The sequence below is a fragment of the Hordeum vulgare genome, chromosome 7H, assembly GCF_904849725.1.
Source record: "Hordeum vulgare subsp. vulgare chromosome 7H, MorexV3_pseudomolecules_assembly, whole genome shotgun sequence".
Classification (NCBI taxonomy): domain Eukaryota; kingdom Viridiplantae; phylum Streptophyta; class Magnoliopsida; order Poales; family Poaceae; genus Hordeum; species Hordeum vulgare.
This window is the reverse complement of record NC_058524.1, coordinates 345034360-345047241: the sequence shown is the minus strand read 5'-3', so window position 1 is coordinate 345047241 and position 12882 is coordinate 345034360.

Here is a 12882-nt window from a genome sequence, read left to right as displayed (position 1 = left end):
GCATGGACTACAACTGCAAGCTCAAGATCATGTGTGGGATAATTATCCTCATGTGGACGCAACTGTCGAGATCCATATGCAATCACATGACGATCTTGCATGAGAATGCAACCTAATCCTTGTCGTAAGGCGTCGCAATAGATAACAAAGTCCTTAGAAAAATCTGGTGGTAGCAACACAGGTGCAGAAGTCAGGCGTCTTTTCAGTTCCTGAAAACTATGTTCACACTATGGTGTCCACTCGAACTTTTTATCTTTCTTGAGGAGTTTAGTTAGAGGCTTTGCAACCTTGGAGAAATTCTCGACAAAGCGGCGGCAATAGCTCGCTAGACCAAGAAAACTCCTAACTTGCTTAACCGATTCAGGTTGAGTCCAATCAAGGATAGCTTGAACTCTCTCGGGATTGACAGCAATACCCTTACCAGAGATTACGTGACCTAGATAGGTCACTTATGGTAACCAAAATTCACATTTTGAAAACTTGGCATAAAGGCCATGCTCTCGAAGTTTCATCAATACCAGCCTTAGATGCTCGGCATGTTCTTGTTCGTTCTTCGAGTAGATGAGAATATCATCGAGGTATACCACGACGAATTTATACAAATACTCCATGAAGATTGAATTCATCAAATGAGAGAAGGTGGCTGGGGCATTGGTTAACCCGAAGGACATGACGGTGTACTCGTATTGGCCATAACGAGTAACAAAAGCCGTTTTTGGAATGTCCCCGTTCTTGATCTTGATTTGATGGTATCCCAACCTCAAATCCATTTTTGAGAAGACTGAGGATCCAGCGAGCTGATCATACAGGTCATTGATCCTGGGGAGCGGATACTTTTTCTTTATGGTGACCAGATTAACTAGTCGGTAATCTACAACCATACGATCCGTTCCGTCTTTCTTCTTGACGAAGAGGACGGGACAAGCCCAAGGAGAAGAGCTAGGATGAATGAAACCTTTATTTCAAGGCCTCATCTAGTTGCTTCTTAAGTTCGGATAGCTCCAGGGGTGCCATCTTATATGGTCTTCTGGCTATTGGAAAAGTTATCGGAACAAGATCTATTACGAACTCTACATCTCTATCAGGTGGAATTCCTCGCAGTTCCTCTAGAAAAACATCCGGGAAGTCACGGACTACCGGAATGTCTCCAAGTTCCGGAAGAGGGTTGGCATTGAGGGAATAGAGTTGGCATTTGGCAACTCGAGAAGAGACATTGACTATCTCACCCGAGGGATGGGTAGGCTGAACATTTCTGGAATGATTATCAATCTTGGCATAGTGAGCTGACATCCAGTCCATACCCAAGATGATATTAATATACGAAGATTTCAGGGCTATCAATGAGGCTAGAAAAACTAGCCTGTCTACTAGAATTTCATTGTCATAGGTTATCCTAGAGGTTTTCCACTTACTACCATGGGTTTGGACAACCAAAGGAATTGGCATATCACAGAAAGACATGTTATGCAACTGTGCATAACTTTCTGAAATGAAGGAATGAGAAGACCCAGTGTAAAAAAGAACAGAAGCTGGGTGATGATTAACAAGGAGCGTACCCAGTATGACGTTGGGATCCTCTACGACTTCTTCTGCTGAAACATAGTTCACACGACCACGTGCACGAGTTGGCTTCACATAGAAAGCTTTGCCCAACTTGCTTTGCCTGATGGACTTTCCAGGTTGCTTGGCACCCACATTCTGAGGACACTCACGGGAATAGTGCCCTAGTTCTCCACACTTATAACATATCACTTGGTTGCCACGCGGCGCAGCATTCCTAGCTGGACCACCATAGGTTTTTGCTGGAGGGTTGGTCTGATTCGTCTGAGGCGCCACATAGGATGGTCTCGGAGTGTATCTTGGCGGCAGAGAACTGTTTGGAACCCACAACCTGCATTTTGGAAACGCGGAACCAGATGACGAGCCAAAGTCACGGGAGTGCTTCTTTGTGGCTTCGTAGTCGGTATGACCAGTCTCGGCACTGATCGCCTTGTTGACCAGGGCTTGGAAGCTTGTACATTCGTGGAGGCGCAAATCACGACGAAGCTCATGGCTCAGACCCTTATGGAATCTTGCTTCCTTCTTGGCATCAGTAGACACCTCCTCTGTTGCATAGCGGGCGAGGTTACCGAACTCGCGGCTATAGGCATCCACGGTCAACTTTCCTTGGGTGAATGCACAAAACTCTTCTCTCTTTCTGTCCATCAGGGCCTCTGGAATATGGTGCAGACGGAAGGCTGCACAAAAGTCTGCCCATGTGGCTGCTGGTTCAGCAGGACGCATAGCTTCAAAGTTCTCCCACCACAGATTGGCGGGTCCTTCTAGAAAATACACCGCAAAGGTCACCTTGTCGGCCTCAGAAACATTCACAGAGCGAATCTTACGTGAAATACTGCACGGCCAATCATCAGCGCCGAGGGGATCGATGGAGTGATGGAACTTTGGAGGATTCAACTTCACAAAGTCATTGAGGGACACTGCAGCATTCCTAGGCTGACGAGCCGTATTTTGCTCAATACGCTCTAACAGTCGGTTGGTCTCCCTTTTGTTTCTCTCTGCCTCAAGCATAACTTCCGCCAGAGAGGGCGGGTGTGGCAGGTCTTCCTGCGACGCTTGACTACCCTCGCCTTGCTCATGAGGAGGGGCACGGTTCAACCTGGTGAACACCATCCTGACAAACAAACTCACAGGTTAGACCAATATCATCATCAATGCTAGCTATGGATTAAGAATGCACTGAACACATGGAATGCGGAATTGGATATCCGAACAACATGGTAACAAGCAACTACTATATATACACCATGGTTCATACACACCCTTACATAGTTCAGTACAACCTTAACCGAAGAGAAAACTACTGAAATTATGAAACTACTCATCAGAGGCTTACAAGCTTCCTATACATTATTTATCTATGCCTCCTGAATTCATTTCACGTCACAAGCATACTACACAAGTCACTCAGGACTGTGAAAGTACAACTACTACCATACTATCCTTCCACTCACGGTTCAGGCATCCGCATATAACATCTCATAAAGATTGCCTCGATGGCCTGGAAGCTCAACCTGCGGATCAGGAAATACTCTAGCCTGAGACCTCTGGGATCCGTAAGGACATGGATGTGGCCTTTGTCCCCTGACTGGTGGTAGTAGGGGTCCCCGAAGAGGGGTGACTCCTCCTATAGCGGGCCAGTCAACATGGGCCGGAAGATGGGTTCTAACAGGGTTCAGCATGTCCATATCTCCGTACCCTGTCTGGACTACCGGTGCCAGCTGCGTCAAAGACGTCCACAGACGGGCACGTGTAGCATAAAGCTCCATGCGGAGGGCACGAGCATCCCTGTCTCTATTCTCTAGCATCTCAGTAGTGGACTACAGCAGCGGATCCTCCTTAGAGGAATCAAAGTAGACCCCGCTGAGGTATCCTTCTTCACCTGGCTGAGAGGCAGGAACATTGCAGAACTCTAAATTCTGCAGCAGTGCATGTCTCGCCCTCATAATGGTCAGCATTGAATAGGCAGCATCTTGTACTGCCATGTTAACAGTGACTCCCAATCCATAAGACCAATGGATTGGCTCCTCAGCTCTAGGGTAGTCTGGAAATACCCTAACAGTGCAGATATACTCGCTCTGGTTGAAGTCTCGGTACTGTTCCTCCACTGTGTACTCTGGGTACCAGCGGTAACCGCACACCGACATCACCCTGACCAGCATGGCCGTATGACCCGGCACATCAATGCACCCAGTCAGACGAATCACCTGACGAGAAAGACGGCCAGGCACTTGACGAGAAAGACGGCCAGACAACCCACAAATTAGAATAGCGTAACCACTCAACTATCAAGTTCAATTCTCTGATCATCAAACTTACTTCCTTTTTCTAGGCACAAAAGAAACCCAAAATAACTCTCGACCCGTAGTCTTATAATCTACCGATCAGAAACACGAGCCTAGAAGAAGATGAGTAACCTAGTCCTTAATTCCCGCAGAAAAGACGAGGATGACCAGAATAGAATAACTTGAGAAGAGAACAAGAGTCTTACGTTCCCTTCCACAAACAATTCCCTTATATATAACTAAAGCAATTCTAGACTCAACTTCGACCAGTTTGGCTTAGTAGTCCTACAGTCAGTCAGGCTCTGATACCAACGCTGTCGGGACCCCGATCCAAAGCCATAGGAATCCAGCCTGTAACACATCGCATCTCTTTGCGGTCTCACGCACGGTTAACCCCACGGCTGTAGTCTTACCTTAGCCGGGACCATTTGCGCCTTTTGACTCGCGTATGCAATTGTGTCGCTAGCAATCCAATGATAAAGAACCCGGATCGACATGTCTAGTCATAAACCAAAGTGCCAGTTCCGCACAGGGACATGCATACATGACCCAGCAAAGCAGGTGTCGGTCACCAGCGAATGTAGACGAGTCGTAGCAAGCTACTAGGACTCCATTACATCGCGTGACATTTCCCCATCGGGGACAGACACAACAGCTAAGAAAGACACATGCCGGTCAACCAATGTGTCCGGAGCAGTAGCGAACTACCATGGCTCGTTGGATCACAAAGGGGCATTTCCCTGTAAGGAATGCTACTAAAGCCTAGGACTAGGTAATCGAACCCCATACATATCAGTACGACACACATACGCATGGCATACCGATATGTATAGATACATCGATGGCATCACAACATAACCATAAACATACAAGATTTATTTAAAAGGCTCGGAAGAGCCACACACATAATATTACATAGTAGGGGTCTCACGACCCATCATAGCAGTCATTCAAGTTACAAGCCAGCGGAAGTAGATAAACTGTCTGAGTACAGACAGATGAAACTAGAAGGCACATGGCCTGACTATACTACAGACTCACCCTAGGGCCAGATCGTAGGTGGGATACCAGCCACTCGTCGTCGTCGATGTCTAGGAAGAACCCTCCATTAGGGTCATTAACAACCTCCGCAACGAATTATTAAGCAAACGTGAGTACAAGAGTACTCAACAAGACTTTAGGATAACTATCTACTCATGCAATGTATTAATAAGGAGTTGTGGGGTTTCATGCGGGAAGCCAGCATTTGACTCGTGGCTAGACAACTTGCATTTTAAAATAATTTTTGACAACTTCATTTCTCACACACAAGTCCACTAACACCACAACAATACTCCATCGTGGAATCATTCCGTGTCCACACGGAAATGCCATCCATGACACTCACGCTTATCTTGCAATTTTATGAGTAGCCATTGAAGTTATCTATGAAACACATATGTCTCCAAGTAGTCCATATCCGCGGACGCGGCTATTCGAATAGATCATAACCCTGCAGGGGTGTACTTCTTCACACACGCTCTCGCCACTTATCGCCATGTGCACGTCATGCACCTCGGCAACCTTCAAGTGGAAGCCCAGCGAGGGAGTCGGCCACGACCGTTAACCACACTAATACTTAGTCCAGGTCTATTGCCTATCTGAGGGTAACCCCCACAGAAGTCCGGCCGAGGTTTCCGCCACGGCCCCAAACGATGTGCGCAGGGTTCCCATGCCCACCATCCGGGTGCCACTTGGTACACCGTGCCACTGCCTACCGCATCACGGCCCATCTCTCAGGTCAGCGCTATGCACGACCTCCAGCATGACTATAAACACCCAAAACTACTTGCAACTCCTGGACCGAGTACTAAGCGATTAATAAGTCGAGAGGATCAATTAAGTATCCCAACGTGTGGTAGTATCTAGTCTTGGATTACATACACGAAACTCAGTTCCTAAGGACGGTTCCAATGAAACAACCCGCCATGTACTCCTACACGGCCTTTCACCGATACCTTTACCAAATCAGGTTCAACACACAACCCTTACTCACTGAACACATTCCCACAATTCTGTTCATCACCCAGATGACAGACCATACACAACTCTAAGCATAGCATGCATAGCAGGATAAGGCACATCATGGCTCAAGGAGCTACCAAGTATGCTAGGTTGCAAGGTTCAGCTATTTACTGTGACAAGGACAGGTCATGCAAAGGAAGTGGGTTCAACTAAGGTGGCAAAATCATTTGAAGCATTTGATCCTAATGCAATAAATAAGTGGCGGAGCGAGAACATGGGCTTTATCAGGATGATCAAAATGGTTGCTTGCCTTGTTGCTCAGAGGAGGGACAATATCCGTCAGTCGGATATTCGGTGGAATCCGGAGGAGTGGAGCCTCCCGAAAGAAATGACAACAATCAATAACAATCATATGCAACAAAATGATGCATGATCATGGCATGAGGATGCAAGGTGGTATGCTAATGTAGCTATCATTTATTAGGTTTGAAGTCGATTTGAATCAGATTCAAATATCACTTCAAATGAGGTATTCTCGAATACATTTTTAATTGATTCGACTTGATGCTCAGATCAACTTGATTCGACTTGATATGTTCAGTTGCTGGTTGTGATTGAACAATGTTTGATCATAGCATTTGAAGTGGAATTCAAATGATTTTCAAATTCCATCTCCAAAGCATTTATTAAATTTAACCTATTCATTATTCTATATGTTTGGTCCAGTAACATTTTCAAATATGTTTGAAAATGACATATTCAGATTTCTTGGATTTTTCTGATACTTTTTCATATATAAATTATTTTCATTGGAGTTAGAGATTAATTTCTATGATATTTATAAGTTTTGTGCATTTTCTGGAATTCTTTTAATCAGAAAATCCACTTATTGCGTCAGGCCCACGTCATCATGGCGTCAGCCGTTGGCTGACCTGATCAGGTCAAACCCGACACGGGGGACCCACTGGTCAGCCTCACAGGGTTAACCTCCGCGCTGACCAGCCCCTGATTGCGTTTGACTTAGGCCTGGGCCCACTGGTCAGTGACTACTTAACATTTTAAACATGGATTAGCGAGGCCAGGTCATCCCCTGCCGGAGACTGACCGGCGGCGACCAGATCCGCGGCGGATCTTTGTCGGAGAGTCGCCGTAGATGGCTGTAGTGCTTGGGATCGAGATCCGAGAGCACTAGGAGGATCCCCAGGCTCGGCCTCATCCAGTACTGGCCTCAGGGAGGGCTGGGAAGGACCGGAGGTCACCTGCGACGAGCTAAGGCGACGGCCGGAACTCGGGCTCGTCGGTCAAGTGGCTAGGGGGCACAAAACTGAGGGGAAGAAGAGGGGAAATGAGCGCAATCTCACGGGGAGTGCAGTGGAGGGCTTAGACGGCTCGGGGAGGCGCTGTGGGCGACGAATCGAACGAAGCTCATCGGCGGCCGAAGCTTGAAGACGACGATGCCCAAGGCGTTGCAGGGCTCGAGGGATCTTCCTCTTCTGCAAGGATGACCAGCTCGTCGAGGCGGAGAGAATGGAGCACTCGGGGGGAAGATCCTGTGGCTAGAGGGCTCGGGCAGCTCGAGCTCGAGCTCCTGTCAATGGCGGCAGGAGGAGAGGAAGGAACCGAGAGGAGAGGGGAGGAATGGGTAGCGGGGATTGATAGGGACGTGCTCGGGGAGGTTATCCCCGCTGTCGCGCTGTCCTAGGGAGCACCGAAGCGTGCCACGGCGAAGCAGGAGGTGGAGGAGCCGCCGTGGGCGTTCGCTCCTCTGCCAAAAGGCAGGAGGAAGAAGACGCCCCTGCCCCTGGTGGGCTGGGCCTCCTCAGGGCGACAGGTAAGCTCCTTTTCATTTTTATCTGTTTTGTTTTCTGGTTTGCTAACTATTTTGATTTGCTATTTATTTCAGCTCCAAAATAGTTTATAAAATTATTTTGAACACACCAGAATATTAGTTCGAATATATCCAACCATTCCTGAAGTTTTCAACATTTTTGAGAACTTAAAGTTTTTGAATTCAAATTCAAAGTTGAATCGAGTGGCTTTTTGTATTTAAATAAAATGCCAAATGTGTTATGAAAATAGTTTTCTTCAGTGCTTATTTGCATTCAAGAATTATCAGAAAAGTTGAACTTTTCTTGAGGCCATTTTGGGTTCATTGATTTTAATTGGTTTGAAATTTCCTTTAAATTGAGAAGTGGTTTGGGTTTTTGAGTTTTGCTTCACCACTTGCTTTGATCTTGTTGCAATTTTCTTGGTTGCAATGCAAAGAAGATATGAGCACAATGCTATACTTTGGTTAGGGTTCCAGGGATGTGACAGCTTTATAGCGTTGGGTGCAAGCTCTTTTGTGTTTGCGCAGGTACTCTGGACTTGACGCGATTATCCTACTGGATTGATACCTTAGTTCTCAAACTGAGGGAAATACTTACTGCTCCTGTGCTGCATCGCCCTTTCCTCTTCAAGGGAAAAACCAATGCAAGCTCAAGAGACGACAGAAGATTTCTGTCGCCGTAGCAGAAGAATTTCTCGCGCCGTTGCCAGGGAGGATCAAGTCAAGCACTCATCCAAGTAAGTGTCGCAAACCCACCTCTTGCATTTACTTTTTTGCCTCTCGTTTTCCTCTCCCCCACTTCTGAAAAACAAAAATTTACAAAAATAGTTTCCTTTTTCGTTTGCCTTTCCTTTGCTTGTGTGCTATGTGCCTTCAATATGCTAGCATCTTCGCTTGCGGAAAATCTAGTGATATGGATACTCATCCACTTGCTAATCTCTTTAAGAGATCCAATTATGTTGATCCATTAGCTAGTGAGTGGAGTGCACTTGATTTTCTCTACGGAGTTTTTCTTGAGATGCGTGAATATGAAAATCGTGATGAAGAAATTCATGAAGTGATTCACGAGGGCTCCTTGAATGAAAAGCATGATTGCAACGGTTTCACTATGAATTGTATTAGTGACAATCATGCTAAAAATATGCAAAACCCTAAGCTTGGGGATGCTAGTTTTGCTATGTCCACTACTTGTTGCAATGATCATGATTGGGGTAATGATTTTTCTTATGATCTTGAAAATTTGTTTAAACCTCATGATGAATATGATATTTGCAATAATATTAAAAGTGGGTTTGGAGAAGTCATGACTTTGGTTGATTATAATCCCACTATTTTTGAAGAGCGTCAACTTTTCATGCATGTGGATCATGAAAAGAATATCCTTTGTGATAGCTATATTGTTGAATTTGACTATGATCCCATATGTAATTGCTATTAGAGATGAAAATATTGTGGAAGAAACTTTCATGTTACCAAATTACTTCTCGTTATGTTGAGATTGCTATTGTCTCTTTCTTCTTCCTTGCATATGGTAACTATTGGTTGTCTTGACAATCTGTTTACCTATAAAATTCCTATGCATAGGAAGTATGTTAGACTTAGATGTGATTTTCACATGCTTTATGATGCTATCGTTGTGCTTCAGTTCTTGTCTTTTGTGTGAGCATCATTGAATTATCAATGCCTAGCTAAGGGCGTTAAACAATAGCGCTTGTTGGGAGGAAACCCAATGAATTTATCTTTTTCTTTCTGTTTTGTTGTCTCCACACTATCATAATTCGGTTATTATAGTGTCTTTTGTGTTTCTTTTTGTGTTTGATCCAAGCAAAACCTTTATGACTACGTTTGGTGATGGTTGTTTGATCCTGCTGGAAAAAGACAGAAACTTTTCGCCCACGAGATTATTTGTCATTTTTATTCAGAAGGACATTTTGAGTTGATTCTTTTTTCTTCTGGTTGATATGCCTTTTTCCCCGGCAGTCGTAATTGTTTAGAATTTTTGAGGTATCAGAAGTATATGCAGTATACATATTGCTACAGACTTGTCTGTTTTTGACAGATTCTGTTTTTGTTGAGTTGGTTGCTTGTTTTGATGAAACTATGGATAGGATCGGGGGGCACTAGCCATGGAAAAGTGAGAATACAGTAATGTAACACCAATATAAATATAAATCAAGATTGCTACAGTACCTAAAGAGGTGGTAGTTTGTTTTCTTGTGCTAATGATATCACGAGTTTCTGTTTAAGTTTTTTGTTGTGAAGTTTTCAAGTTTTGGCAGATGTTCTCATGGAAAAAGGGATAAAGAGTGGAAAGAGCTCAAGCTTGGGGATTCCCAAGGCATCCCAAGCCCAATTCAAGGACACAAAAAGCCTAAGCTTGGAGATGCCCCGGGAAGGCATCCCCTCTTTCGTCTTCAATCCATCGGTAGCATTACTTGGAGCTATATTTTTATTCACCACATGATATGTGTTTTGCTTGGAGCGTCTTGTATCGTAGGAGTCTTTTCTTTTTGTTGTGTCACAATCATTCTTGCTGCACATCTTTTGAGAGAGACACACATTCATCGTGATTTTGCTCGAATGCTCATTGTGCTTCACTTATATCTTTTGAGCTAGACCATTCTGCTCTATGTGCTTCACTTAGATCTTTTAGAGCACGGTGGTGCGTGACTTGGTAGTTGGTTTGTGCTATGAAAGTAGTCCCAAAGGTGATAGGTACCCAAAGAGGATACAAAAACCTCCATCTTCATTTTCATTGAGTAGAAAGAGAAGTTCCGATTCCTCTCAATTAGTTTTGAGACGTGGATTTGGTAATATTAAGAGTTATGTTAGTAGGGTGTTGTGAATCTAGCAATACTTGTGTTGAAGTTAGTGAATCCCGTAACATGCACGTATCGTGAACCGCTATGTTAGGAAGTCGGAGCACAATTCATCTATTGATTGTCATCCCCTAGGAGTATGCGTTTAGCACTTTGTTTCGATTACTAATAAAAACTTTCGCAACAAGTATGTGAGTTCTTCATGACTAATGTGAGTCCATGGTATAGATGCACTTTCACCTTCCACCATTGCTAGCCTCTCTAGTACCGTGCAATTTTCGCCGGTGCACAAACCCACCATATGCCTTCCTCAAAACAGCCACCATACCTACCTACTATGGCATTTTCATAGCCATTCCGAGATATATTGCCATGCAACTCCCACCATTCCGTCTCATGACTTGTGCCGTCACTCTCATATTTCCATTGCATGATCGTAAGGTAGTTAGCGAGATGTTTCAACGTCATACGCCAAGCTAGATCGTTGCACATCCCGATACACTGCCGGAGGCATTTCCTATAGAGTCATCATCGTTCTAAGCTTTGAGTTGTGAGTAAATAAAATGTGATGATCATCATTATTAGAGCATTGTCCCATGTGAGGAAATAAAAAAAAAGAGGCCAAAGTTGCCCACCAAAATAAAATAAAAAATAAAATGAAAAGAGGCCAAAGAGCCCAAACAAAAAAGGGAGAAAAAGAGAGAAGGGACAATGCTACTATCTTTTTCCACACTTGTGCTTCAAAAAGCACCATGTTCTTCATGATTGAGAGCCTCTCGTTTCGTCACCACCATATGCTAGTGGGAATCTTTATTATATAACTTGTCTTGTATATTCCAATGATGGGCTTCCTCAAATTTCCCTAGGTCTTCGTGAGCAAGCAAGTTGGATGCACACCCACTAGTTCTCCTTTTGAGCTTTCACATACTTATAGATCTAGTGCATCCTTTGTATGGCAATCCCTATTCATTCACATTAATATCAATTAATGGGCATCTCCATAACCCTTTGATACGCCGAGTCAATGTGTCCATCTCCTCCTTTTTTTTCTCACAACCACCACCACACTCTATTCCATCTATAGTGTTATATCCATGGCCTACGCTCATGTATTGCGTGATAGTTGTAAAAGGTTTGAGAAAGTAAGAGTGCAAGAACAATTACTTGGCCAATACCGGGGATGATGGAGCATAGCCAGACTATATGATTTTGTAGGGATAACTTTCTTTGGCCTTGTTATTTCGAAAGTTCATGATTACCCTGCTAGTTTGCTTGAAATATTATTGTTTTCATGTCAATAGAAAACTATTGTTTTGAATCTTATGGATCTGAACATTCATGTCACATGAAAGAAGTTACAAAGGACAACTATGCTAGGTAGCATTCCACATCAAAAATACAGTCTTTATCACTTTCCTGCTTGAGGACGAGCAGGAGTTAAGCTTGGGGATGCTTGATACGTCTCCAACGTATCTATAATTTTTGATGGTTTCATGCTATTATCTTGTCAAACTTTGGATGTTTTGTATGCCTTTTATATCTTTTTTGGGACTAACTTATTAACTCAGTGCCAAGTGCGAGTTCCTTTTTTCCGTGTTTTTGACCCTTTTCAGAGGAGGATTTTAAATGGAGTCCAAACAGAATAAAACTTCCGAAAAGATTTTTTCCGAAACAGAAGACGATCACGAGACTTGAGAACCAAGGCAGAGCGTCACCAGGGACCCCACAAGCCATCATGGCGCGGCCAGGGGGGCCCGTGGCTCCCAGACTTGTGGGCTCCCTGGGCCTGCTCTGCCCTAGGTCTTTCGCTTATATATTCCCTAAAATCCCAGAAAAAATCAGGAGATCCACAAAAATACTTTTCCGCCGCCGCAAGCTTCTGTCTCCGCAAGATCCCATCTTGTGACAGCCCGATGCCGACGCCCCAGAAGATTCCCCTTTTTTTTCGTTTCCGTCGTGTGATTATTTTTATTTGTTGTATCATCTTTTAGTTTGCATCATGGCATCTTGCATCATCTGTTGCGTGTGTGTGTTTTGAGTGTGTGTACTTCAAGTGCTCTCAGAGTCTTTAGTGCAATAGGAACTCCCCTCTCCTCTCCTAATTCTTTTGAGGCAATTCCAGTTTCTGATTTGCCTAAATAAAATGTTCTTCCTCTTTTAAAAATATTCTTATTATTTGGGGCAACCCTCTGGTTCTAGTTTTTATTTCTCCTTTTGTTTTTATTGCAAAATAGAGTCTCATTTTTATTTATAAAAGGGTTTTATTTTTTTATTCTTCAAAAAGTCCCAATCTATTTTTATTTATTGGAGCATGTGTTTAAGGAGCCTAAAAGTATTTTTGTTTTAGTTAAAAATTTCTTTTCCTTTTGGTTGTGGTATTTTATTTTTT